Source organism: Eptesicus fuscus, chromosome 11, assembly GCF_027574615.1.
Source record: "Eptesicus fuscus isolate TK198812 chromosome 11, DD_ASM_mEF_20220401, whole genome shotgun sequence".
Lineage (NCBI taxonomy): Eukaryota > Metazoa > Chordata > Mammalia > Chiroptera > Vespertilionidae > Eptesicus > Eptesicus fuscus.
The window spans coordinates 18,627,097-18,652,019 of NC_072483.1; positions in this window are offsets into that span (position 1 = coordinate 18,627,097).

Consider the following 24,923-nt stretch of genomic DNA (forward strand, 5'->3'; position numbering starts at 1 on the left):
CCTGAGCTCAAATATAAGCTGCATGTCCCTGCTATTGTGAGTCCCCTACAATTGTGGTCATTCTACTTTCCCATTTTAAAATCTTAAGTGATTTATCATCATCTCTGGCAGCACTCACCGTGGATGGCAGGTAATACAATTGTGTCAAGTCTTCTGAGTTCCAGGCACTGGCTCTAAATTGCTTGTATTTGGACCAAATACTGTAAAACAAGGGGAAGTTTAAGTGAAAAGGCAACAGTTGGCTACCAGTTTGTAACAAACAACTTTTATGATAAAATTCATATTTTTTTCCAATTTTTTTAATTAAGGTATTATATGTGTACATATCTTACCATTGCCCTCCCACCCCACTCCCATATATGCCCTCACCCCCCAGAGTTTTGCGTCCATTGGTTATGTTTATATGCATGCATACAAGTCCTTTGGTTGATCTCTTATCTTCCCCACCTCTCCCTAACCTTCCTGCTGTAATTTGACAGACTGTTTGATGCTTTACTGCCTCTGTATCTATCTTTTTGTTCAAGTTTATAATGTTCTTTATTATCCATATATGAGTGAGATCATGTGGTATTTTTCTTTCATTGACTGGCTTATTTCACTCAGCATAATGTTCTCCAATTCCATCCAGGTTGCTGCAAATGGTAAGAATTCCTTCTTTTTTATGGCAGCATAATATTCCATTGTGTAGATGTACCATAGTTTTCTGATCCAGTCATCTGCTGATGGGCACCTAGGCTGTTTCCAGATCTTAGCTATTGTAAATTGTGCTGCTATGAACATAGGGGTGCATATATCCTTTCTTATTGGTGTTCCCAGTTTCTTAGGATATATTCCTAGGAGTGGGATTACTGGGTCAAATGGGAGTTCCATTTTCAGTTTTTTGAGGAAACTCCATACTGTTCTCCACAGTGGCTGCACCAGTCTGCATTCCCACCAGCGGTGCACGAGGGTTCCTTTTTCTCCGCATCCTCGCCAACACTTGTTGTTTGTTGATTTGTTGATGATAGCCATTCTGACAGGTGTGAGATGGTACCGTATTGTTGTTTTGAAAATTCATATTTTTTAATCTTGGCATTTAACCTTTTGCACTCAGATGTCGAGTGTGATGGTTATTGAATGTATCAATAATTTGAAATATAAAAAAATCCAAATAAATAAGTTTGTATGAAAAGAAACTCCAGTTTTTTATTATACTGCCGCGCTTTGTAAAATCTGGGGTATTTAAAAAATTAAATCTCGAGTAGAATAAAGGAATTGAGAAAAAAGCAAGTGAGTGCAAAAGGTTAAGGTCATCTGAAATCGAAAACTGAACTAAGTCCTTGTGATCTCCTAGGTGAAACCTCTTATTCAAACACAAGGTCTTTCCATTTCCCACCAATGGTCGTGACCCCTCTGCGGCTTCTCATGAGTTTGTCCCAGGAATTTTGTTCCTTCAACTATCCTATTACTCTATGACTAGGCACTCCCAGGATCAAATCAAAGAGACTCTCTGCATTGAAAGAGGCCTTAACCCTTCCAGGCCAGGCTCCTAGAGCATCCTGGCCAGGCATTTGTCACTCCTGAGCTTGAGTTCTGCTGGTGACAAGGAGCTCACTCCTTCCTAAGATGTCTCATTGTTCCAAGTCCTGCTGTAGGTTGAGCCAAATCTTATATCCTAACTTCTAACATTTGAGCTTACATAGGACAAGCCTGCCTTTTCCTTATAAATATTTGAAGAATAGTGGCCATCGTCTCAGAATCCTCCAGATTCAAATCTCTCTCAGTCCCTCTCAAATCTTGCCTGTTTTCTGTAAGACCAAGTGCAGTGTTTTGATTGTCCAACCGAGTTCTAAAGCCCCATAAGGAAGCTTTTGACTGTTAGCAATGTGTAGGTGGTCAGATCAAAGGGGAATAAAGTGGAGAGAAATACAAAAGTGGCACAATTCACAGTGCAGGAGCCATTTAATGGAAAAGTCTTGTTCCCCAAGAAGTATTGGGAGTGTGCATGTGTAAGTGTGCGTGTGTGTGAGAGAGATAGTGTGTGTGTGCTCACGTGCATGTGTATGTGCGTGTATGTAAGAGGAGGTCCTCTTGTGGGGTGGAACTGTGGAGTTGGGAGTGTGTATGGGGGGACTGGTATTAAGGTGGAGTCTGGGACTTGAGAGTTGGATGGTGGTTTTTCTGAAAGGAACCTGAAAAATCTGTTTTACTGAGAACATAATTGATCTAAATCTGTAGATTAGGCAGCTGCCACTGTGAACTTTGATATATTTTATCCACCCCTCTGCACTGATTGGCTGTGGCACTTTCTTGGCAATTAACTTCATTCCTCCTGTGGCATTGTGAGCTGAGGTGGCGTTTTTGGCTCTGCCACTGAACTTCCCATGGGTGTCTATTGTTTGCCAGGTAGAGAGAGGGTAAACCCCTCCGAGGGAGGATTGTGATCCTGAGTCTATTGTCCCTAATAACTCCTGGCAGAGTGGGAGGCAGAGCACAGGTGCTCAAACATTTGTTGTCAGCCCCTCAGGGAACAGAAAGACCCTTAAATACAATGGAACTATTGCCTGATGGGCTTTTCAAGTTAAATCAGGCTATTTATTACCCGTATCTTTGCAGCTCAGGGTTAAGGGTCTTTAAAAGCTGTCTGTTTGAAGTCTTCCATTTAACCAAGAAACATTTCCCTGTGGCTTCTATCAATTACTCCACACAGAAGCAGGATTTTTGTTTCTTAGAGGAGCCCTTATAATAGACAGCCCTACGTCTCTTCTCATATACATAGTGTGGGCGTTTGTGTGCGCGAGTGCCTGGGCATTTATTCAGGACATTATCTTACCTGGAGTAAATCCTTGTAATAACTGGCCGTGCTAATCATTAGAGTCTACAAGTAATGAAAATTTTCACATCACAAAAGCAAATTTAATATATAATTCACTTATTTGAATAAAGAGAATGAAAAAGTAGATATAATTTTTTATTGAGTCAGGGTGGGTTTTCGTTGTGATTTTTATTTCCTTTTTCTCAAATCTATTGGTATAAATTTAAATTATGGGCCTTTAAATAACAATTTTTTTTTAAATCTCAAAAAGAACTTCTCTGTTATCCTGAGTGGATGGCAAACACAATGGGATCCTGGCAGAGAGGGGTTTCATTTTTTTTGGAGACCTCATCCCAGGAAGGACCAAGTTGGGCAGTAATTTCCAACTCCTTTCTCTCATTGTTCTCACCTCTGGAGGCTCCCAGCACAGTCTAGTACACCAGCCTGTCTGGACACGAGGCTCCATAAGAACCGTTTATTGCCAGGTCCCTGCTGAGCCAGAAAGGTTATTCAGAAATAGTATTCAGTTCTCAAAAGACAGGCAGAGTCTGTGCATTTAAGCTTTGGTTTCTGTATCAGGTATGAGCATGGGCAAGAAAGGATGTATATTGAAAAGGACCATAACTTGCTCATCAGTGCATTCCCTGTGCATTGGCCATTGATTGAAAAGAGTACATTGATTTTATTTTCTTCTCAGTACTTTTCTATGCTGTCTAAATGTTCTTTAGTGAGAATAGATTCATTTTTTCCATTCATTCATTTCGTTACCAAGCAGCTATTGAAGTGCTGACAGTGTGCCAAACATGTGCTGGTTTGGGGATACACAGTTGGGAAAAGGAAGCCCCGCCCTCATGAAGCTTTTTGTCATCTGGTGGAGCAGTTCCTTTTAGTGAGCGATTGCTATGTTTCACGCATTGCACCCAGCACCGTACTTACATGATCTCATTTAATTCTCGCAATAATTCCATGGTGTAGACTTAATTATCCTCGTCTAATAAATGAAGACTCGGAAGCTCAGAGAATATGAGCAACTTAGCCAAAAGCTAATGTGTAGCAGGCCAGGGTTGGAACTCTTGGTAGAGTGTTTTTCTGGTCACCCGTATTTGGTGGCCCATCCCACCCTATTGACCTTGGGCAAGGCCATGTGACTAACTTTGACCCGTGGGAGGAGAGCGGCAGAGATGCCCTTTCTGAGATTGTTCTCTGCCCTGGTGACAGTTTCAGGTAGAGGCTGTTCAGTTAGCCAGGGTTCCAGAGTGAAGATGACATGGAGCATGGCACAGCCCATCCATATCGGGCATGCAGAATGAGTGAGAACTTTTCAGAATTCAGAAATTGCTGTTGGAAGCCACTAAAATCATGGGGTCCCACAGCACGACCTCTAACTGGCACAGAATCTTGAAACTATGACACCAGCGTGTCTTCTTTTATATGATTTCTATAATTAGAAAGAAAAACAACAGAAATTGGACAAAGCATTATGTGGGCAGGATTTCTCAGTGTAAAATGTTTCCTAGTATATGAATGTCAAATATTTTCTTTTCTTGTGCCTTATCTGCTCCCACTCCCACACTGTTACAATCTTCCGTACCCTGAGACGTTGCCTCATCATCCATAGGACTCGTCCTACATCTTGCTCTCTTGATGCCCTTGCTGAGTCTTCTGTCTGGGCTGTTTTATAGTTGAATTCAATTCCACATTATTTATCCGGCATCTTTGGGATGTCTGTTCTCCTGCTCCTGTGAAGACCCAGACTCTCGCCTCCATGCAGTTGTCCCTAATGACCCCAGACTCTAATACCATTATATACCACACATTATTGTAACCAAGGGGTGTTTACTATCCTTTTGAATTGAAATAAAATTCAAATAACAAAAGCTTCCTTTTTAACTACTTTTTAAAAAGTCTAATTTTTAACTATAGTTGACATACAATATTATATTAGTGTCAGGTATTCAACATAGTGATTAGACATTTATGTAACTTATAAAGTGATCACTGCAATAAGTCTAGTACCCATCTGACACTATTACATAGTTATTACAGTGTTATTGATTATATTTCCTATGCTGTACTTTACATTCCTTTGACTATTTTTGTAACTGGTAATTTGTACTTCTGAATCCCTTTCACTTTTTTTTGGCCCATTCCTCCACTCCCTTCCCATCTGGCAACCATCAGTTTTTTTCTCTGTACTTATGAGTTTGTTTCTGTTTTGTTTTGTTTATTTTGATTTTTAGATTATGCATATGCGTGAAACCATATGGTATTTGTCTCTCTCTGACTTATTTTACTTAGCCTAATATTCTCTAGGTTCATCCATGTTGTCACACATGGCAGAATTTCATTCCCTTTTTATGGCTGAGTCATATCCATAGTACATATGCACCACATCCTCTTCATCCGTAGTTCTATTGATGGGAACCTAGGTTGCTTCTATATCTTGGCTATTGTAAATAATGCTGCAACAAACATAGTGGTGCATGTATCTTTTTGAATTAGTGTTTTAGATTTCTTTAGATAACTATTGGGAGTGGGGTTGTTGGGTCATATGGTAGTTTTAGTTTTAATTTTTTGAGGAATCTCCATACTGTTTTCCATAGTGGCTGCAACGATTTATAATCCTACCAACAGTGCACTAGAGGTACTTTTCTTCACTTTCTCACCAATACTTATTCTTAGTTACCTTTTTGATAATAGTCATTCTGACAGGTGAAGTCATATATCATTGTGGTTTTAATTTGCATTTCCCTGAGTTAGTGATATTGAGCACCTTTTTATGTGTCTATTGGCCATATGTATGTCCTGTTTGAAGAAATGTCTATTCAAGTATTCTGCCCATTTTTAAATCAGATTGTTTGACTTTTTTGGTATTGAGTTGTATGCGTTCTTTATATATATATTTTTATATTAACCCTTTATCAGATGTATCATTGACAAATATCTTCTCCCATTTAGTAGGTTGCCTTTAAAAAGTGGATGGTTTGTGATTTTTAGTATATTCACAATATTGTGCAACCATCACCACTCTCTAATTCCAGAACATTTTCATTACATTCCCAAATCACCTCATACCCATTATGTAATCACTCTCCATTCCTCTCTTCCCCCAGTTCTTGGCAACTACTAAATACTTGTTTTTCTCTATGGGTTTGTTGATTCTGGATATTTCATATAAAAGCATACCTTCTTTTGGCAAATGTGTGTTGTGTTGAGTGCTTACTTTGTACCTGTTTTTTTCCTAGGCACTGCAGTTGAATTGAGAGTCCTAACCTGTGATCTGAGAGGTCAAAGGGTCCAGCTTTCCACCAGGGAGAAAAATCCCATGTCTGGGTCATCTGGTCTTTGTATAAACATTAATCCTCAAACCATACAGTTCAGCTCCTTAAAAATACTTTTTATTGCATTTTATGATTATAGAAACTGTAGAAAACTTGAATGTAAAAGAACTATAAAAAAAGAAACCAAAAATTATCTATAATTATATAACCCAGAGATAAACACTATGAGTATGTTACTAAATTTCCTTCTAGACATTTTTCAGTCCAATACATACGCTTCCTATCACTGGGAGCATCCTATACTTACCAGATACCTCTTGTGTACTTCTTCCAGCCTCCTCATCGGCACCAGCCATGGCTATTGGCTTTAACCAGTTTCTCACAGGTGTAACCCAACAGTGCCTCACCTCGGGCACACACCAGGTGCTCTTCCTTCTCTGACACAGTGGTGTTAGTGTGTGACATGTCTGAGAAAACCGCTCACTATGTGCAGCTCAAACCTTTGACCAAATCGACATGCCCTTTGTTCCTTGGGCTTCTCAGAAAGAGATGGAGCAATCAGTTTCCTCTTGTAGTGACCAACACAATATTTCATCTTTATATTCTCTTTCCCTTGTCCTCTGCTCAATCTTCCTACTCCTGTATTTTTGCTTCCTGAGACCCTATTCCTGAAAAACCACTCACATGTCACAGATGTTGTTGTAGATGTTACTCTGGGGGGAACACAGGCTAAGGCACTATATATGTAACTTCAAACGGATTTCATTTAAACATTGTACCACAAATTTAGTTTATATATCTATACTAATAAAAGAGCAATATGCTAATTAGATTGGACATCTTCCGGACATCCTTCTGGACAAAGACACGGTGGTGGGGGCCAAGGTAGAGGTGGTTAGGGGTGATCAGGCCGGCAGGGGAGGGCAGTTAGGGGTGATCAGGCCAGCAGGGGAGGGCAGGTAGGGGGCAATCAGGCCAGCAGGGAAGCAGTTAGGGGACAATCAGGCTGGCAGGGGAGCAGATAGAGGGTGATCAGGCTGGCAGGCAGAGGCGATTAGGGGTGATCAGGTCATCAGGCAGACATGTGGTTAGGAGCCAGCGGTCCTGGATTGTGAGAGGGATGTCCGACTGCTGGATGTCCAACTAAAGCGGCAGTTTTACATCTCCCAAGCGGTCCCAGATTGGAGAGGATGCAGGCTGGGCTGAGGGACTCTCTCTCCCAAGCACAAATTTTGTGCACTCAGCCTCTAGTATAGATATATAAATTTATATTTATGTTAATTATAATTCACATTTATATTCATATGTGTGTACATGTATCAACATATATAAATATGATTTATTTATATATATTGGTCTTCATCCCTACTCTCTTTTATGCTCTCCCTGTATCAGAGGGGCTGGAGGATAGGACAGTGTGTCCCAGAATCCTGTGCCAGCTGGGTTCTAACTTAGATTGTCAATGAGATGGCTCACACATGATTAGAAAATGGAGAAAAGCAGAAGGTAGTATTGCTCCTCCAGGGCTGGTGAGTGAGTGCATATAGATGAATGTGAAGTTTTTCAGCAGCTTCTGTAGACACAGTTTCAAGACATAATATGGAGAAATCTTGTGTAAATTTTACTGTTTTCTCCAATGGTAACGTTTTGCAAAATGGTAGTATAATATCACAATTAAAGTATTGGCATTGATACAATCCACCTATGCTATTAAAAGTTCCCCAGTTATGCTTGTACTAATCTGTGGGTGTGGTGTTTTTAGTTCTATACAACTTATTAACGTTTAGAATATACAGTTTAGTAGTTTTAGTATATTCACATAGCTGTGCAACTTTCATTACTGAATGTTTTCATCAACCTCAAAGAGACACTATACTCATTAGTAATCACTCCTAATCCTTCCCTCCATCTCTAGGTAACTACTAATTTACTTTATCTATGGATTTTCCCATTCTGGACATTTCATAGAAATTGAATCATACAGTATGTAGTCTTTTGTGACTTTTTTCACTTAGTATTAATAACATTTTCAGGATTCATGTGTGTTGTAGCATGTATCAGTACTTCACTTATTTTTATTGTAGAATAATATTCCATTGTATAGATATACCACATTATTTTATCCATCCATCAGATGATAGCATGTTTCCACTTTTGGATGATTATGATTGATGCTGCTATGGACATTGATGAGCAAGTTTTTTTGTGGACATGTTTCCATTTCTCTTAGATATACTATGCCTATGAGTACCATTGCTGAGCCATATAGTAACTCTATTTTTAATATTTCCAAGAACTTCCAAACTGTTTTACAAAGTAGCAGTACCATTTTCATTACTACCAGCAGTGTTTGAGGGTTCCAGTTTCCCCCCATCCTGGCCCAAACCTGTTATTTTCTGTCTTTTTGGTAGTTTTATACAATCTTATCATAATTGTAGGTTCATGTATCCACTACCAAAGGGAAGATGTGGAACAGTCCCACTACCACAAGGACCCCTCATGTGGCCCTTTTATAACCACATTTCCTCCCTTCTATGCTGCCCTTCCTCCCACCAGCCCCTGACAATCATTAATTTATTCTTCATTTCTAAAATACTGTTATTTCAAAATCTAATCTAATAATAGACAAATATGCAAATTGACCATACCTCTGACACACCCACAAGCCACGCCCACCATCCAATCAGAGCGAGTATGCAAATTAACCAAAACCAAGATGGCTGCAGCCACAGAGAACAAGGTTTCCCAGGTAACAGAGGAAGCCAAGCTTTCTGCCAGCCGTTGCAGGCCTAAGCCTCCACTCAAACTACAAAGTTTCAATTATAGAAAGTAAACAAATTCAAACAAATGGCGGCAGAATGGAGCTTGAGAGAGCAGGCCAGGGTTGCCGCCAGCAACAGGGGTAGCAAAGCTTTCCGAACACCCTGGCCAGGCCCACCCGCTTAAGGCAACAAAGTTTCAATTATAACCCCAACACAAATGGATTCGGGCCTCGGAGGGAGCCCCAGGCTTGGCTTTGCTCCAGGCTACAAAGTTTCAGTTGTAGAAGGAAAATAAATTCCAGATACCAGGGTCTCCGCTTGCATCCCAGGGGGCGTGGCCCGCCTGCAAACCACCACAGGCCCCTTGCTCAGGCTGCCCCACGCCCCAAAGGAACCCCACCCTGATCAGGGACACCCTTCAGGGCAAACCAGCTGGCCCCCACCCCTGTACCAGGCCTCTATCCTATCTAATAAAAGAGAACTATGCAGATTGATCATCACTGCAACACACAATATAGCTGCCCCCATGTGGTCAAAGATCCTGCCCCCATGTGGACACAAGATGGCCACCACAAGATGGCCAGCAGGAGAGGGCAGTTGGGAGGCACCCGGCCTGCAAGGGAGGGCAGTTGGGAGGCACCCTGCCTGCAAGGGAGGGCAGTTGAGAGGGATCAGGCCTGCAAGGAAGGGCAGTTGGAGGTGATCAACCCTGCAGGAGAGGGCAGTTAGGGGTGGCCAGGCCGGCAGAGGAGGGAAGTTGGGGGCAAACAGGCTGGCATGGGACTGATTAGGGGGTGATCAGGAAGGCAGGCAGGCGCAGTTAGGGGCAATCAGGAAGGCAGGCAGGCAAGCAGTTGGGAGCCAGCAGTCCTGGGTTATGAGAGGGATGTCCGACTGCCCGTTTAGGCCCGATCCCTGCGGGCCTAAATGGGCAGTCGGACATCCTTTGAGGGGTCCGAGATTGGAGAGGGTACAGGCTGGGCTGAGGGACAACCCCCCTCCGTGCACGAATTTCGTGCACCGGGCCTCTAGTGTTATATAAATGGCATCATACATTAAATAACCTTTTGGTACTCCTTTTTGCATTCCACATGATTCTCTGGAAATTCCAAGTTGTGTGTTATCAATAGTTTGTTTCTTTTTATTGCTGAGTCGTGGTCTATGGTCGGAAGGCAGCACCGTTTGTTCAAATATGCACCATTGAAAGACACCTGGGTTGTTTCTGAAGTTCGGCTGTTATGAATAAAGCTGGCATCAACATCCATGTACAGGTTTTGTTTGAACATTGTGTTCATTTTTCTGGGATACATGCCCAAGAGTGCGATTTCTGTGTTATAGGCTAATGAATATTTAGTTTTATAAAAAATTGCCAAAATGTTTTCCAAAGTGCCTGTACCATGTTACATTCTCACCAATCACGGATGAGTAATCCAATTTCTCTGCACCTTCACTAGCAGTGTGTGCTTTACTCTGTTGTTCGTTGTATCTTTTTTTTTTAAATATTGGTTTATTGTATCTTTATGCAGAATTTCAAAAATTTATCTTGTTAAAAATAGTCCTTTATATTTATCGATATGATCTTCATGTTATAATTAGGGAAGACTTTTTCACTCTGACACCATGAAAAATATTCCTTTTATTTTCTGGTATTTCACAGCGAGGCAGTGCAGGATAGCATAGTTAAGGCTGGTTGGAATGAACTCTGTAATGAGATTTGCTCTATTCCAGTCCTGGGTCCACCATTTGTTACAGTTCCCACTTTGGCTGATGTACTCCTCTAAATGCTTCTCGTTTCTTAAATGATATCTCTTGTCCTTCAGCTGTTTACTTAGGTGATGTCTTTTTATGCTGTTTTCATCCTGGTCAATTTCTGCTGGAAGTTCCCCAGTTTGACAACATCTGTTTCAAGATGACATACCCAGACCTGCGCACTCCCCTCCGGGGGATTTTGACAGAGAGAGAAAGCGCCCTTCAGCTGAGCTCTTCTGCACCTGGCACAGTTAGCCACAACTGCAATGACTGTTGGAGGCACCGGTTTTAACCCCATGGTCATTACTAAACTTATGAAATTAAAACCCATCCTTTTAAATACACTACTATTAAGTTGAGCTCTTCCATCCTACATTTCTGCCTGCAATTTAATGATTGTTATTCCTGGAGTTGTCCTCTAGATTCATATTTAGTGGCCCTATTTATTCAGATGAATGTTTTTATTTGTGTTTTTTTTTTTTTTACCATAAAGTCCATTTTGCCTTGTAATCATTATTGTAGTAGACATTTTCTGCCAAGATTTTTTCCTGAATTTCTTTTGCCTTTATGTTATTTTCAAATTTCTGATATTATTTTTTAGGGTTTTCTATTATGTATAAATGGATTTTTAAAAAATCCTATTTGATACTGTGAGTTTTTAACAGTTGAGCTTATTTATTTATATTTGTTGAAAAACTGATATAATTGGACTCATTTATAAATATCTTCTATTTTGTACTTTTATTTTCTTTTTTCCTTTTCTGTTTTCTGCTTGATTTTTTAAACTTCCCATTCTTTTTTCTCCTCTTTGCAATCTATGAAATATATTTCCAGTTTCTAAGTGGTTATCATTAATGGTTTGAACATTTTTCCCTAATTTTTTAAACCATAGATATATTTAATATCTTTATCCTATTCCCAACCTATATTTCTTCTGTGTTTTTCTTTTAAATCTAGGGAAAAACTTCCTAATTTTTAAGTTAAAATTAATCTTATTAGTTTTAATTCATCCTGATAGCCTCCTGGATGAACTTGACCTCCTGACCCGTTTCTCTAAGTTCTCTTCCTGTTTTCTGTCATTCTCAACTTTAATGTGCATGTGTTAATCCAAGCAGTGATAATGATAATAAAACCAAGCAGTCAGCACTGGCTTCAGGGCCCCGTGTTTTCCATTTAGGAGCTCCATGCCCCAGGGAGGGAGGGGTGAGGAGTCAAACATAAAAATCCACTCTCCTAAATCCCATGAGTCCTGTCTGACTTCGACCAGCCTTCTCTTCCTTGCCTGTTACAAGACAATTTTATCACTTTACCCCCAAAGTTCCTATCACATCCTCTCCATCATTCAAGGCTGACTGTTGATTAAAATTAATTGAGGAAAAGCTGCTCCTCTGGTTGCTCCCGGAGCCTCCTGAGTGATGAAATTGTCAACGAAGCAAGGCAGGAATCAATCAGATTCTCAGCCTTTATAGTTGAATGCGACAGCTGGCCCACGTCTGATATGCGTCCTGCTGCTGTGATGGGGTGAAGGGTGTGCCTTCCTGCGTGGTGTGGGGATCCGGCCACTGGGAGGCAGGAACCCTGGGTTCTGGCTAGGGCTCTGCTGCTGGCAGTGTCAGACTTCAGGGATTGAAAATTCTGCGCATTTATAAACAGGGATGTGAGATGTGATTTAGTTACCTTGGAGATTTCCTCCCAGGTTGCACCCACCCACTTCTTAACCCCTTGCTATTCGTTTTGTCTTCATCTTCTGTTGAAACTATTTTTTCCTCCTGTTTCACCAAAACCACAAAGCCTGCTTTTTGGTTTTCTTTTGTTTTGTTTTTGTCCTAATTCTAGGAACCTCTCTTTTGTATTCAGCGTGATGGGCCCTCTGCTTTCTTCCTGAAATTCCTTCTTTTTTTATTTCTCTGTCACTGTGTTGTCCTGCTGTCCCCTGCCCTTTCCTTGGCTGCTGTCACGTGTTCTTTCCCTCTGTTACTTAACTGTGGGCTTCCCCAGACACAGCCCGCTGCTGGGTGTCTTCCTTCCGCTCTTTAAAAGTGAGTGTGCACCATGCTGAATTCTCCACATGCTGCCCAAAGGACTTCATTCTCAATTTCTCCATTTTTCTTAATAATACCATCATTGCCCCAGTGACACCAGCTCAGTATATTGAGTCCCAGAATTGGGTGCTGAGCTATCTCTGGTCTTACCGCAATTAAAGAAACATGTGCTGAGTGCCCACTGGTGGTGCTGGGTTCTAGGCTTTCCGTTGGAGAGCTCAGGATCTGGAGAATTAGAATGAGGCCACCATGTAACCAGGGCTGCAGTCAGCAGGTGCGCATGTCCTGGTAGCCCAGCGATGGGAGGGAGGGGAAGATGACACTCATTCACCTCCCAGGTGCTGTTTCCTGCACTAGGATTTTCATGAAGATCATCTCAGTTAAGTTATGACCCTCTGAGGTGGGTACAGCTGAGGAAGGGTAAACTCAGTGGGGTCAAGGTTATATGACTACATAATAAACGCTAGAACCGGGATTCAAAATTGGTCCTGTTTTTCCAGGACATCACGTTGCTTCCTTGTCTATCACAGAGGAGGTAACAAGGGTGGCAATTGTTTACAGATGAACTTTTCTCGGTAGTTCAACTACAGAAAATAATTCCAAGCTGGAGAATAGAATGTAGAAAGCTACCGCGGTATGAAAGTGTGTGCATTTGTGTTCTAAGGAAAATAGGAGGGTGACCTTTAGGGAAAAAGGATGTATTCGATTTCAGACACGTTAAGTTTGGGGTGTTTATAGGCTGTCCAGATTGGCAGGTCAGTGACTAGTTGAAAAGATGAGTTTGGAGTTGAAAAAAGAAATAGGGATTAGTATTTAAATATATGCCATCAGAGCAAGGTAGTAGTTGGAGCCTTGGAGGTGGTGAAATTATCTAGGTAGAATGTCTAGGGTCAAAATTAAAAGATATGAACAAGGAACCACAGAGAACAGGGAGATTGCCAGAGAGATGGGGGGTAGCAGGAGGAAGCAGATGATGAAAACCAGAGAAGAGTTTCAAGAAAGTCAAGATCAAAAGGGTTTCCCAAGGGATAATTTGGGATCAATACTGAAAATGACAATTTAATCTGGCAAGTAGGAGGTCACTGGAGAAATTGGTTACAAAACATTAATTGGGTGGAATGTAATTTTCAAGAGGTTGGGACATGAGCCGGGAGTGAAGAGCAGAAAGAAATATGACTGTGGGCTACTCTTTTTAAGTTAAGAATGTCTGAGTTCTCTCTATGTGGTATTGCCTTCCATTTTCAAGGCCCAGATCAAATGCAATCTTATCTATGAAATTTCCCTCCACACCCTTTCCCTTTTTTGTGTTTCTAGATCAGTGATGGCGAACCTATGACACGCGTGTCAGCACTGACTCGCGTAGCTATTTCTGATGACATGCGGCCACATGCCGAGGATGAAACATTTGCTGCTCCTGAGGATGAAACATTTGCGACTAGAGTCTTGGAGTTAGTTTTTTCCTCAAAGTGACACACTACCCGAGTTATGCTCAGTTTTTTGGCGAAGTTTGACACACCAAGCTCAAAAGGTTGCCCATCACTGTTCTAGATGATTCTTATCTCCATTATAATCCTGACCACACTCCAGTATGTGTTTGTTGTTTGAGCACAGCTTCCAAGACTAGATTGTGGCTCCTTGAGGTGTGAGATACTCTTCTTGGTATCACCCATAATACCTAGGCTCAAACACAGTGGGTGCTCACTAACTGCCTTGCACACAGTAGGTACTCATGTGATAGTTGCTAAATTGAGTTATTTTGAAACTATCATCACAGAAAGCAATGTAAATTCTTCTGAGGTCTACTTTTTTTTTTTTTTTTTGGAGGGGAGAGAGTATATGCTGAATGAAAGAAATGTAGATAAAGTTTTTTGACTGGGTTTTCTCCCAGGTAGATGGGTCTGTGTCTTAAGTTAGATAACTTGACCAACAATTCTTTCAGAACTTTAATATTTTGTCTACATGAAAGCACACAATTAGCATGGAATTTTGTTCCACTCTATGCTTTGTTCAATTTGTTAAGGTTTTTAAATAGGTTTATCTAGGAGTTTTAACTTTTTTAGAAATGAGCTTTCAGGGGTTCCAATTAATCTCCATGTCCTGGATAGATGTGGGGTCATGGAATGGAGAAAAAGGGATGCTAACCCTGAGGCAGAGGATAGCCCATCGGTGTTCTGGAAAGAGCACTGGACTTAGGGCCGGGCTGTCTGGTTTCTGTCCCAGCCTGGTCCTCATTAGCAGTGCTGCCTGGCTCTCCTTCTCTTGTCCTGGTCTCCACTTCGGTAAAATAAGGCGGTGAAACAAGATGTCTCTAAGATCACTTTTCCTATTTAACATTTCATGAGTCTATGAAAAACATTTTTACAGTCATATTCCTACCAAAATATTTCAACCCTCATGCTCACTACTTTCCAATATCCATGTGGCAGCGAACATGGAGTTGTTGAGGGAGGAAAGCTACCAATTGGCTCCTTTCCTCCCTCCCCTCCATCTAAGTCCTGCCTTGCTGTCATTATAAAGAACTAAATGCAACTTGATGGCCTGGTTTGATTACTGAACCGTAAGCTCTGCAGGGAAGGGCAGCATGTCTAATCTCCTCTGTATATCGCCCCAGAACCGCGGTTCCGGATCCTGCGCATGCTGCTCTGCCTGTTTGCCTAACTGGCCATTTGAGTGCTTGACTGTGTTGAATGTGTGTGGTGACCTGTTGAAGGTGAATTGCTCAGCTTGGCAGGTAATTCATGATTTCTAGTCATTGCTATTGATTTTAATTATATACTGCATTCCTATAAATATTCTACCTAGACCCAGAAATGTGGAAAAGCGCAATATATATATATATATATATATATATATAATGAAAACTAGCATAACAGAAGAAAAACCTTAGCAGTGACTTCTTCTTTCTTGCATTTCTGTCACAGTTTAGGTGACAGCTGCTGCAGCTTCTAGCTTCCTGAGTCCTGAGCAATTTCTCAGTGGGTCCGGCAGCAAGGTAGGGGTGGATGGAGAGTGTGAAGAACCTTCTTATCCGATGGGACAGGATTGCTAGCTGTTGCAATGTAAAGACTGGCTAAAATGGGAACCTGAGAAACGATGCATACGTATCTCCAAAACCTGTTATTTTAGTTTAAGAACCTGTGAGTGCGCAGCCCTTTCCCAATCTTGTGCTACAGGGTCAAGGCCTCACACTTGCATGTGCATTACCACCCAGGCAAGGGGAACTTAGACGCTTGTAAAACAATCTGAGCACAGAATCCTTCTAGGTGTTTATAGTCATTTCCCCAGGCTTTAAAAACGTCCTTCTCCCCCTACCTAATTACACACAGCTTTGGAATCTTTTTTATAGTATTCAGCCTCATTTTCATAGAATTAGCTCTCTTTTTCACTCTTATTTTATTGGTTTATCTAGTAATTTTAATAGCATGTAAAACTGTTAACAACAGGCTGAGGAACAGATTTAACAAGCTCTTGGCAGGCACAGAATATAACTGGCGGGCACAAAAGCACAACCAAGGGCTCCTACAGGCGGCCTACTCGCCACGTGCCTGGACTGGGCCACTGTTTTCCCTGTGTTTTGTAGAGCAAATGGAGTATGTTGTTTCGTCTGCTGATTTGGTTCATGGAGATCCCTTACAAGAGCATCCCCTGTACCTTTGAAGTATCTCTTAGGCCCCAAAGCCAGAGGTCTTCTTGATCTTGCTGCAGCCTTACTCAAAATGGCCAAAGCAGATTTTTTTTTTTTTTTTTTTTTTTTTGTCTGATGCTTACCCTGTGGATTGAGCACACTCACAGGCTGATTTTCTTCCCTTTATCTCTGAAGCCTGTTCATGGGCAGGTGCAACTCTCTCCATGCTTATTATGCACAGAAATTACTAAAGTAGTCTTGGACAAATCTTTATAATTGTCACAACTGGTGGTAAATAGTTTAATGTGCTTTTAAATGGGAGGTGTTGTATCAGATGCTGAGAATGCACACTATGAATGATTGACCCTGCTCTTAAGGAGCATAAACTCAGTTGGAGAGGAGGGATGTTTATGTGTATATATGTACACATATGTGGAACAATGATAGTATGAGTAATATATGCAAATTTCCAAATGAGTCCTATAGATGGTAAGGGCCATTGAAATTCAGATGGACTGAATATTATAGTACTAATCATGTTCTACGCTGAGGATTTCCATCACTCACATCATGTGGCATATTTGGACATAGGTGAGATGACTGGACTAGGGACATTCCAAGAGGGATTGACATGAAATAAACAAGTCAGTGTGTGGGAGCAGATGCAAGGGATCCACTGGTGCGCTGGTAAAAGTCCGCCCAGATGGCAGAAGTCAGTGTTTTGAGCCTCTGTGTGCAGGTGGCAGGTGCTCAGGCCAGGGGTGCTAGCAAACCCCGGGTCCTGTCATGGGGCTTCTGTGGGGCCACTGTTTAGAGATTGGGTCAGGCAGGTGACTGTCAGAGGAGACAGTGCTCAAGCCAGAGTGCAGGGGCTCATGGGGGCTGCAGCCAAATGTGACCTAGCCCCCTGTATCGACCACATTGAGCCCTCTTGACATTAGACCCTTTTCCAAGGAAGGGAGGCTTATTTCAGCACCAGAAAGTGGCACAAACTTCCATTCTCCCAGCCCTGTTTTGGGAAAGGAAACTTGTACAATTGAAGCTTTTACTTGGAGGGTGCATGTGACCAGAGGAGGGTGTGGCTTCTTTTAGACCAAAATTGGTCTGCTCTGGGCCCCTGACAAGTCTCCTCTTTAGACAGAACTTAGAGGAGCTGTGTGCACTCTCCGAATCTCATCTGGAGGGCATGGGTAGTCTCCTCTGGAGGGCATGGGTAGTGTCATCTGGAGGGCATTGGTAATCTCATCTGGAGGGCATGGGTAGTCTCATCTGGGGCCATGGGTAGTGTCATCTGGGGGCAGGGGTAGTCTCCTCTGGAGGGCATGAGTAGTGTCATCTGGAGGGCATGGGAAGTGTCATCTGGAGGGCATGGTTAGTCTCATCTGGAGGGCATGGGTAGTCTCCTCTGGAGGGCATGGGTAGTGTCATCTGGAGGGCATGGGTAGTGTCATCTGGTGGGCATGGGTAGTCTCATCTGGAGGGCATGGGTAGTGTCATCTGGAGGGCATGAGTAGTGTCATCTGGAGGGCATGGTTAGTCTCATCTGGAGGGCATGGGTAGCCTCATCTGGGGGCATGGGTAGTCTCCTCTGGAGGGCATGAGTAGTGTCATCTGGAGGGCATGGGTAGTCTCCTCTGGAGGGCATGGTTAGTCTCATCTGGAGGGCATGGGTAGTCTCATCTGGGGGCATGGGTAGTCTCATCTGAGGGGCATTGGTAGTCTCATCTGGGGGGCATGGGTAGTCTCATCTGGGAGTCATGGGTAGTCTCATCTGGAGGGCATCGGTAGTGTCATCTGGAGGGCATGGGTAGTCTCATCTGGAGATCATGGGTAGTGTCCTCTGGGGGGCAGGGTTGCTTCATGTTGATTCCAGCCATGAGCCCTATCCTTCTGAACATGACTGGTTGCCTCCCACTCAGAAGCTTATTTTCTCCCAAGATGGAATAATGGCTATTGGATTTGTATTGTCTTAGTGAGTTTATCCTATTCAGCAAAGCATTTAGCTAATACTAGAAATCAAAACCTATTGCAAGCTGGGTCTCATTGTCTCATCTACATGTTCTCTGATTCGTTGTATGTTTTAAACCAAATCAGAAGCTCAATATCTAACTCTGCTTGCTCTGAAAACCAAGTGTTTGAATCCCACACACACACGATTCCCCAGAATACTGGCAGAAGAGAGCACACAACTCTCAAAGCACTAATTTCTGGCACATAAACAGTCACATTCCCTTATGGCAGGGGGACTCTCCTCAAATTTATTCCCTTAAACATGGTTTTCTGGGCGTCTGCTCTCCCACCAGTCTTCGCTGCTCCATTGGAGTGCAGTGCCAGATGCTTCCATTCTTTCCCCAAGGATGGCATTCATGCATTATATCTCCTGGCTATTGAGAGCCCAACCCCAGGGAAGGATGTATCACAGGGACATCAAGGCCATATAGCATGAGTCCTGTTCTATGCTCCTAATCTCCCTTCTGGGTTTGCTTCACTCTCTGCCCAGGATTTTTGTGTTTCTCTGAATTTCCAAATTACCTGCTATAAAGTGCCCATTTCCCTTTCCCAGCTGCTTCTTATGTTATTTATAAATAGGCCCACGAGAGAATGTTCAGTCAAACTAGAAAGAGATTATGTCAGAGAGGAGAGAGATTTGGCAATGCTATATGGAGTTGAAACCTGCGACATTAAAAATATAAAACATGCCAAGCTAGGGTAACACCAGAAGATAACTGACCACATGGCAGCCAAGAGCCAAGTCCTCTGGGCTGAGGACAGGCCAGGGGCATTATCGAATGGGTGATCCAGGACTTTCAGGATTGGATTCTTTCTATGTGAAAAAATTATTTAAGAATAAACAACCTGAAACTTGTGATTGCCACCCACTTTTTACCAGAGCTAAAATAATTAAGTGAATTATCTTTTGAGAAACATGACAAAGAGCTAGCTAGACACGTGGGGAAAATGAAAATTTTCTGCTTGATCTTGTCTAATCGATACAAACTCCAGGAATCCCTGTCCAATTAAAAAATTCAAAAGATCTCTGGCATTCCCACAAGCTTTCTGAAAATCTTCACATAAATTCTTTAGCAACTGATGGATTTGTTTGCTCCAGAAAACTAGTATCCAGTGTGAATTCTACATTTAAAAGGACCTTTGGGCATCTGCACAGGATGCAGATGATAAATTCCTTGTTTCTAGAAGTATTGATGCCAGTAGTAATACAAACATTTCTAGGACTAACATTCTACCTTCAAATCTGGAGTGACTGGTTCCCATAGACTTGTTATTTCAGTTTGGAGATCTGCATAATTCCTTACTGGTCTGAAACTATGTGGTTCCATAATTGATGGAGAAGTTTCTAAGTTTCTTTATCAAAACACGTTTAAATCGAATTGAACTAAGGACCTGCTCTGTTTGCAGGGTGCCATATCTGATGTTCAGTCTTGTAACTAATATTCACCCATCCCTCAGCCCTGAGATTTGGTTCTCTTCCAAGCTAACACACCTCAGTATGTGGCCCTGCCACCAAACTGGTTCTTCAAGGCAGCAATCTCTGGGTCCACCTGGCTCCTCTCTCTCCCTTAGTCTCCACACCAGCCCTTCGCCAAGTTCTGTTGTTTCGTTCCCCTACATATCTATTGAATCCCTTTTCTTCTTCCTATCAGCCTAGTGCAAATGACTTCTCTCTCCTGGACTTCTGCAAAGGTATCTTAAAGTGTTGCTGCTCATCTTGCTCCTCACCCAACCTCCACCCAGTATCCCTAAAGCCACGTGTGATCATTAACAATGCAAACTGTTGATGTCAATCCTGGGTCTAAAACTTTGTGGTTTAAAGTTCAGTAGCCTTAATGTGGCTTTCAATGTGCCACATGGCCTGGCTCTTCCCTGCTGTCCAGCCTTGTCCTTGTCCTTTCTAGCCATGTTGCCTCTCCTTCAGCAACATGCCACGCTCTTTCCTGCCTGTGGTCCTTGGCAGATGCACTTTGCTGTACTAGAAACTCTCTCCCAACGTCTTGTCTCCCCTTCACCCAGCCAACTCCTATTCAATTTAAAGATTCATCTTACACTTTATTTCCCCAGTGGAGTCTTCCTCATCACTCTAGCTCCATGGGGATCTCTTGCTTTAAGACTGTACAAGACACTACACTTTGTAGTAGCACAAATATCATTGATATTTGATGGGTAGTGGGCTTCATGAAGACAGGGGTGGGTCTGTCTTGTTCACAGGGCTTGGAACATCAGCTGTTCAGTAAATACTGTTGCACAAATGAGCAATCATAAAAATGACCAGTCACCCCTCCTTAAATGGTTTTCTGTGTAGAAAATGCCTAAGTCAATGAAGCAAAATAGTAGATAGAGGCATTATCTAGTCCGCATAGATCAGTACATGGGATATGAAGGTAGATTTGATCAATGCTAATTTGACATCCAAAGCAAATTCCCCAAGTACAAATAAAATTATTTAGTCTCCATATACAGTTGAACTTTGAACAATGTGGGGGTTAGGGACAACCCCCTCCATAGTTGAAAATTCATGTATACCTTTGGACACCCCAAAATTTAACTATGAATAGCCTACTGTTTACTGGAAGCCTACGAACAACAAAAACAGCCAATTAACACGTTTTGTAAGTTATATGTATTACTGTATTCTTAAAATAATGTAAGCTAGAGAAAATAAAATGTTATGAAGAAAATCATAAGGAAGAAAATATGCATTTACTGCATTTATTGAAAAAATCTGCATGTAGTGGAGCCACACAGTTCAAATTCGTGTTGCTAACTGTGTATATATTTTTAACCTGCGTGTGACATCTGCATTCTGAGTGAGTTTGGTTTTAATTAGTCATCCTGTGCCAATCCTTCACTGGTCATTTGAGTTCAGCTGGCAATGGAAACACAGTAGTCTTCCATGCTGTGCCTTTTTAAAAATTTATCTTTATTGTTGACAGTATTACATATATCCCCCCTTTCCCCCATTGAACTCTTCTAGCCCACACCTATTCTTCACCCCAGGCCTTCACCACACTATTGACTGTGTCCCTGGGTTAGGCATATATGCATATAAGTTCTTTGCTTGATCTCTTCCCACTCACCCACCCACCTCTGCCTTCCCTCTGAGATTCCACAGTCTGTTCCATGCTTCTATGCCTCTGGATCTATTTTGTTTATTTTGTTCATTACATTCCACATATGAGTGAGATCATGTGATACTTGTCTTTCTCTGACTGGCTTATTTCCCTTAGCATAATACTCTCCAGATCCCTCCATGCTGTCTCAAAGAGTAAGAGACCCTTCTTTTTTACTGCTGCATAGTATTCCACGGTGTAAATGAACCACAGCTTTTTTTTTTTTTTTTTATCCACTCATCTACTGATGGGCACTTGGGCAGTTTCCAGATCTTTGCTATTGTAAATTGTGTTGCTGTGAACATAGGGGTGCATACATTCTTTCTGATTGGTGTTCCAGGTTTCTTAGGATATATTCCTAGAAGTGGGATCACTGGGTCAAATGGGAGTTCCATATTTAATTTTTTGAGGAAACACCATACTGTTCTCCACAGTGGCTGCACCAGTCTGCATTCCCACCAGCAGTGCACGAGGGTTTCCTTTTCTCCACATCCTCACCAGCACTTGTCCTTTGTTGATTGGTTGATGGTAGCCATTCTGACAGGAGTGAGGTGATACCTCATTGTTGTTTTAATTTGCATCTCTCTGATGATTAGGGACATTGAGCATTTTTTTCATATGTCTGTTGGCCATCTGTATTTCCACGTTGGAGAAGTGTCTATTTAGGTCCTTTGCCCATTTTTAAATTGGATTGTTTATCTTTATTTTGTTAAGTTGTATGAGTTCATTATATATTTTGGATACTAACTCCTTATCACATCTATCATTGGAAAATATGTTCTTCCATACAGTGGGCTCTCTTTTCTTCTTTTTAAAAAGTATTTTTCAGGGTCGGTGTCTTTCTTCCCTACTTCCATACACTTTTTAAAAAAATTTATTTATTGATTAAGGTGTTACATATGTGTCCTTATTCCCCCATTACCCGCCCCCTACACTTTTTAAACAAATACATACAAGGATGTTTTCATGGGGTGGAAATGGGTTAGAGGCATACATCTTATATTATTTTGGTACTTAATCTCCTAAAGGCAATTTCTTTTCGGTAACATGTTGAAATTTACAACCATCCCAAGTCATAGTCTCTTTCAGAAATATTATTGTGTAAAAAAATCCAAGGGAAAGACAAAACCGTTTGTTGGCCTGCCCCCGGTTCCAACCATAGACTTGCTCTTGGAGACTTGCCTTGGGCTGATCTCAGCCTCTGTGTTTATGAAGCTTTGCTGCCATAAAAATGACGAGACGAGAAACGGTGCTGTGCTCACGGGCTTGCTTCAGTGAGAGGGTTGCCATTTCATTACACAGAACACCATGGATTTCGGCCTCTCCAGATTAGCACCAGTTCAACTCTGTCATGGTATTTGGCATTTCAAGTTGTTGTTACTGCTGCGGTTTGATAGAAACATTAGCATCGTTCTTGCCCTGGGCAGCATCTCCTTGGGTTTTCAGGGGGGATCCAAAGCAGCTTTAGCCTTTTGAAAGACAGATGGAGGCTTCAAAGGCTATGTGACAATGGCTCTCCTCATGCTCCTGGGAGGCTGTGATGTTTTTTATTTATCACCAGCAGGGGCAGTCAATGTCACCAGCATGTCTGAGCACACCACTGATGAATTTAATTTACCCCTTTGAGTTGAGAATGATTTGGGGGAGAAATCTTTCTTTAGCACATTAATGGTTTCACTATTTGATTTCTGGAAATCTTTTATGTCTACTTGTTTGTTTTTCCTGGAAGTACCTTTTATATTAGGGTTGCTGAATCAACACTTAACAAATCATTACAGCTCTCAAAGCACCTTTAATGTATATTGCACTGGCCAACTGTATGTTTTTCCTTTATGTATACAGTAAACTCAGGGTTATATAGACCATTGTCCAACTCATTGTCAAGTTTCTGGAGTATCTAGGTCTCTTGCCTCTCTTCTCCTTTTTCTCGTCTCTTTCTGCCTGTCTTTTGACCTGTGTGTATCTCTACAGAAGGAGGAATAGGGCCATAGAGTCTATCATTTGGTCAACAAATGCTTAACACGTATGTATGCCCCGCACCGTCTCTGTGTTATGGGAGTGCGCTGTCCACCTGGGGAGATGGTGTCTGTAAAGAAGGTGTGGTCCATTCGAGATGGCTGGTTATCAGGTTGTGAGATGGTAGTTTAGACTGCAGGAGAGGCAGGAGAGACAGAAGGAAAAGGCACAGCGCAGGGGAGGCGACATCAGAGGATGAGGAGGAGCTGGGAAGAAACAAGGTAGAGCATCACAGACCTTCAAGGCACTGTTTTTAGCCAGGGATGTGTGATGGGCAAATGGTAAAAAGGACTGGAGGCTGAGTGGGCTGGAATGTGGAGGGCTTTGATTGTTGGACAGAGTGTGAGTTAGGAGGGACTTATAAGAGGATTTTTGGCTTTGTGTGGTAGGTGATGGGGAGGCATATGATTTTTAAAATTGTTTTCCTTATTGATTAAGGTATTATATATGTGTCCTTATGCCTCCATTGCCCCTCCCCCCTACCATCCCCGCCTCCCCCTCCCCCCCCCCCCCCCCCCGCCCCACTGCCGCTCATGCCCTCACCCCCCTTGTGTCCATTGGTTAGGCTTATATGCATGTATACAAGTCCTTTGGTTGGTCTCTCCCCCTTACCCCCACCCTCCCCGACGGGAAGGCATATAATTTTGACCCAATCCCTGAAATTCAAAAGAATTATGATTCATTGTAAGGAGCTTTGGCTAGTCTTGACAGCGCCAACTAAGTGAAAGCTTAAAATTAAGTGTGGGGATATTTGTCAGTTAACTTTAAAAGTTTTAATTCTTCTGGTTTTCCGAGATGACTGAGAATTAGCTTAATGTAATTTCCCCCTTCTTTATCTTGCCCCTCTGTATGTTCATTGATAAGAGATTTGCATTTGGAAAGCTTTATTACATACTCCAGTAGGAAACTTACACATTGTTGAGAAATGTATATATTTTAACCCTTGCTGTTATTGGAACACTGCTAATTTTATTAACACTGTCTCAGAGAAAATATGAAAGAAATAAATCCCTATGCAGCGCCTTTATTATATTGTCTGCCCTTGCTTTACTCACTTTGCTGAATTCTAATGGAAAATAGGGGGGCTGGCCAGTACTATTATTTTCATGTGACATTTCAGCACCCCTCCAGTCCATTGCTGTAATGAACATTGGCAGCTCTTGAGAAAAACAGTAACCATTCAGTGGAGAGCACCTGCTACATGGACCGTGAACAACAGAGGAACTTCTCCAGCCCAAATATGATGCCATTCTTCAAATGTATTAGAGGCAACCCTGTTAGATGCTGAAATGTTAGTCAGTCTCCGGGCAGGAGATGGGCAAGCCATTCCATCCCAGATGCCTAGTCATCCATCATCTTGCTCACAACGATCAGAAGTTTGAAGTTCGAGGGCAGTAATGCCCCAGAGGCATTATTATTTCTCTTTGGATTTTTTTAGGAAGAAGTTAGGGCGCAGGATGTCATAACAGCATTAACATCAAAGACTATTGGTTCCTTAGCCACTTACTTTTTTTTTTTTAAAAAAAAG